Raw genomic sequence first — 4,851 nt, forward strand, 5'->3', positions numbered from 1 at the left:
TGTGTGTGTGGTGTTTTATTTTATTTTATTTTTATTATTTTTTTATATTGTGTCAGTGTGAGACCCTTAGGCACAGTCATGCTGAGGTCCTCGTTGGATCAAGGACGCGTCTAAAACCTGCAGGACCCCGGCCCTCGAGGCCTGGAGTTCCCCGTGGAGGCTGTGCATCTCGAATAAAGGAACTGACAAAAAAGGATTTGTTAAGAATAACAGCAGTGTTTGAAAAACGTATGACAATATCCATCATTCCAGTTGAAGAGAGGATGATTGTTACCTCAAAAAGAAGCAAAAATCAGATGTAAGTCATAAGCGAGGCATAACTACCTGAATAGACATAATGTACGTGTAACATTAATGCCCAGATATTTGAGCCCAGCACATGTAAGGTTAAAGGACAGAGCTGATGTATTTATGTGGAAACCACTTTCTTTAGTAGTTTAGAAAAGACAAGATGTAGGATCAGTCACACAGACTATTGTCATAAGTAGGCAAGAAGTGGACCCAATGGCAAGGCTGTCAGGGAGATTACCTAAACGAGAACTATTTAAGGAATGCAGAAAAAAATGTGGTTTAGGAGGTAGAGCAGGGCATCTACTAACTGGAAGGTTGGTGGTTCAAGTCCTGGCTGTTCCAGTCTGCGTGCCAAATGTCATTGGGCAAAATACTAACCCCCAAAATGCTTTTTGAGTCACACACACAGTATGAATGTGTGTGTGAATGTTAGATAGAAAGCACTACATATGAATCAGTCCATTTATAATTGATGAATAAAAATTAATTACAAAAAACTGAAATCCAAAAGTAAAAAAAAAAATAACAGCAACAAGGAACACAAATAAGATAAACACACGAAGAGAAGAGAAGACTGCACAAAGATACACCAAGAGCTATTTAGGGAACTAATCATTGACAGGAAATAAAGCTGAATTCTCTGAGACACATAACTTCAAAGACTACTTCAGCAACTAGTAGCTGGACCAGCTACTAGTTGCTGCATTTCTCACATTCCGAGTTTTTTTTCCTGTTTCTTAAGAACCTGATTTCAGTTCATCTGCTGTGGATGTTCTTTAGGTCTGACACTTTTTTTGTCCTCCTTTTGTTCAGTTTCTTTACACTTTTAAGGGAACAATCTTAAAGCTAATCTTGAAGCAACTGTGCTTTTATAAATGGGCGTCTTCTTTTTCTTATTTTGCAGTGCTTCCTCACTCGGTCCTTGCATCCTCCTTCACTAAATCTGTGAATCTTCTCTGTGTGTTCCTTGTACGCTTGTATACTGAATGACAAAGTCCGTTTGTCTCTTTTCCTCACGGCTAGCTGCTCTATACCTTATATCCTTTGTCCAGTACATCTACTATCCCTCCTCTGCATATGTCCATAGATTCATTTCTAATCTTGTCCATCCTAGTCACTCCCAATGAAAATGCTACCTTCATCTTCACTTCCTGTCACTTTCGTTAGTGACACGATTTCCAAGCAGTGCACCTGGAAATACTTCACAGCGCTTCCATACTTTTTCATGATACAGCCTGATTCCAAAATGGATTAAAGTGAGATTTTCTACACGCAATACCGCATTATGACAAAGAGGGAAAATGTTTGGTTAAGATTCTTGCAAATTGATTAAAAATGTTAAAAACAAAACAAAAATATAATATGTACATAAGTATTCACAGATTTAGCTCAAAAGTTTTTGAAGCACTTTGGCAGCAATTACAGTCACATCTTTTTGAGTATGATGTGACAAGCTTGGCACGCAATCTCTCCCATTCTTCTGTGCAAACGCTCTCACGCTCCATCAGCTTGGATGGGGAGCGTCCAGTCTGGGCTCTGGCTGGTCCTGAAGACATGCCTTTGTTCTCTTGGCTGTGTGCTTAGGGCCATTGTCCTGTTAGAAGATAAAGGCCAGAGCGTTCATCGGACCATAGAATTTTGTGGTGTGCAGCGCAGTGAGGTGTGCTCAGGCCTCAACATAGAAGAAATCAAACAGCCACTCCACGAACTCGTGGCACAACATAGAAGTGCGATCTGCATCTAAAGGACAAAGGTCATTTTTTGGAGAATGGCTGTGATCACATTTCAGACGATGAGACAGATGGTTTGAAAGAGGAGTAAAGGAGGCCATTGATGCCTTCTGTAAATGACCACTAGACACCCCAGAAGCACCAACCCCCACTCACACCACACCCCAGGTGAGCTCAATAGGTTATGTGATGGTCTCACAGTGGTTTTACCCTTAATCCCCAGTGATGGCAATGACCCATGCCTTTTTCCCCACTTTGGCTCTTAAGAACTAACTGTGGAAACTGTTGACCAAGTGTGAAATAAATAAATGAAATGAAATGAAATGAAATGATGACTGACATGTTCAGTGGTGGGTTAACGACCCCCAAAACGATGTCCAAGGGGACAACCAAACCAGAGCATTCTCCACTATTTGTTTTTTTGGGGGGAAGTCTCCTGGATGCCTCTTCAAATGTCTGCACAAACTAACAGAAGTCCAGTTGCCTCTTTATTCATACTCTCTAGAATTTAGGCTACTAGTTTAACATTTTACACATAGGATTGCCATTTCATAAATATTCTGGTCAAAAGAATTTACAACAATGATATTATGATGATGGCCACAAAAAGCTCCATCATACTGAGTTGAGTCCATTTGTTCCATTATTTCTACATTTCAGTTGCTCAGGTTGTATTTAATTTACGTTTATCGTAAAATAGCAAAGTTGTAACACCGCAAATGCTGGTAAAACATTATTTTACTGGTGAAAACAATGTCAGGATTGTATGTTTGTATTTTCACTGCATCAGTGCCATAGTGAAACCAGTGGGCGGTGCTGTCAGACAGTTTCCATGCCACTGCACAACCATGACAGTTATACAACACACCAAGTAGCTGCTCCCTGTAGATTGCGCAGAGGTTAAGGCATCCAAGACAAGCATGGCTGTGGTGGTGAAAACCCCTAAAGCAGATGCAAAGCTAGGTGGAAAAAACAGAGGTGGTTTTTGGAGCATGGTGTTATATATTAAGCAAACGGCTGGGCGTTCTTTTAGAACATGTGCTCATTATCAGTCAGGGCAAATGGAGTGAAGTCCTAAGGGAACTAGAGGATGAAGAGTCTGAACACGCACACATGCTCCCTGTCTAGGGTTAAAGTGGGGCAGGGGGATCGTTGACGTCAGCAACCCACAGTCTCCAGCCCACAGCAACAGCGCTGCAGTTTATTTATTCCCCTGTTATTAACACTCTGTCACCTAAGGCATGGGAGCAGAATCACAGCAAACCCACTCGCCTTCAGGTGCACAATCATTTCCTTTGTGTTTTTGCTATTTAGTCCTGCACATAGTCACAGATAAGACTTGAATGATGAATTATGACAGTCAATCCTGATGTCAGCTTTCTAAAGGCCTTTCCCGGCTCCGCAAACAGGTCATGTGGCCGACAGGGACTAACTGACAGGAAGGTCATCAGAAAAACAAAATGATGGTGATGTGTGAATGCAAGATTTCTTTGGTCAGTGTGGGGCTGAGGTGGCGACCAAGTAATCACCACAGCCTATCGTAATAAAGGAAGGCACCTGTCAATCAAGTAATCAGCTCCAAAGCACGAGTCTCATAAATTCTTAAAGCTCCAGTCAGTCAGTATTTTTATACTGACAGTAATCAATTGGTTATGTGAGGGAGCTCTAGCATTGCAGTTGTCTTCAGTGTTGCACAGTGAGCAGCCTGTTTAGTTTTGCAGGCTGACACTTTAATGTTTTGGTTCATGCCATAGAGCAAATATAAAAGAAGGCTGGAGTATGTCCTTAAAAGTGAAGACATTGAGGAAATACAATGCCGTGAAGCTGCATTATTTCAAATGGCCAGCAGGGCCCATGTGAAATAATGCCCTTTGTGGCCATTAGAAGAACTAGCTTTTGTCTCCCCTCTTCTGTGACCCGTACAAACAATTTCTTGATGAATTCCTGGGCTCAGTCTTTAGCCTTGAGTCTTATTAAATACAACATGATAATTACGCTCCACATTAGAGCTATAAGTATGTATGTAAGGGTGCAACTTTACTGCCCCAGAAAACCTTCTGCAGTTTATTAATATCATTTTTATGTTTAAGGTGAGTAAAACAAAACAAACACTTTGAAGAACTCTTTGTTTCCCCATCAGACCCCTAAACATCTGACATAGCCCTGGCCTACAACTGAGTACATTTTTGCATCTTATATTTCTACTGTGTTTCTCATATGGTGTTTTTTTAATAACTCTTTTTAAACGATCTATTCTATTTGGCCACTTTATTTCTTTTTGTTTGTTTGTTTGTTTGTTTGTTTGGTATCTATTGCAGACTGCAAAGGAAGAATTTAATTGTACAGGGAAACATGTTATAATAAAAATTTGAAACTTGAAAAATCTTCACTTACATTATTAAACTAATATTATAGATTTTTTTTATAAAGGGGACTTCCAGTGTTTTTGTATCTAATAGGGACAGTTTTCACAGTTTTAGCTGATGAAAGTGAGTGAGAAAGTTAAAAGCAGCAGACCTCAGTCATCAGTGTTCAGTGATCCAGTTTTGGAGAAGATGCATGAAAAGATTGTTGCATTTGACCCCAGCAGATGGGTTGGACACAGATTCCTTATATTTGCCATTTTAGTGTTGGACAGTGCTGAGCTGGAGCATCAGTGACATCAAGATGCAATAATGGAACACAGGAAAACTTCAGTTTATGCATTTGTTGATCCCATAACCAAAGACTGTGGACAAACCCCAGTCTCCTGCTCAACAGTGTAGCAGTAAACTTGAGCTTAAGAGTTTTCTTTCTTTCTTTTTAGCACCGTTCCAACATGCTTTGGCCT

Source organism: Aulonocara sp. 'chitande type north' Nkhata Bay, linkage group LG4, assembly GCF_057382095.1.
Source record: "Aulonocara sp. 'chitande type north' Nkhata Bay isolate Kocher_YH1m ecotype deep benthic linkage group LG4, A_spYH_male_GT1.1, whole genome shotgun sequence".
Taxonomy (NCBI): Eukaryota; Metazoa; Chordata; class Actinopteri; order Cichliformes; family Cichlidae; genus Aulonocara; species Aulonocara sp. 'chitande type north' Nkhata Bay.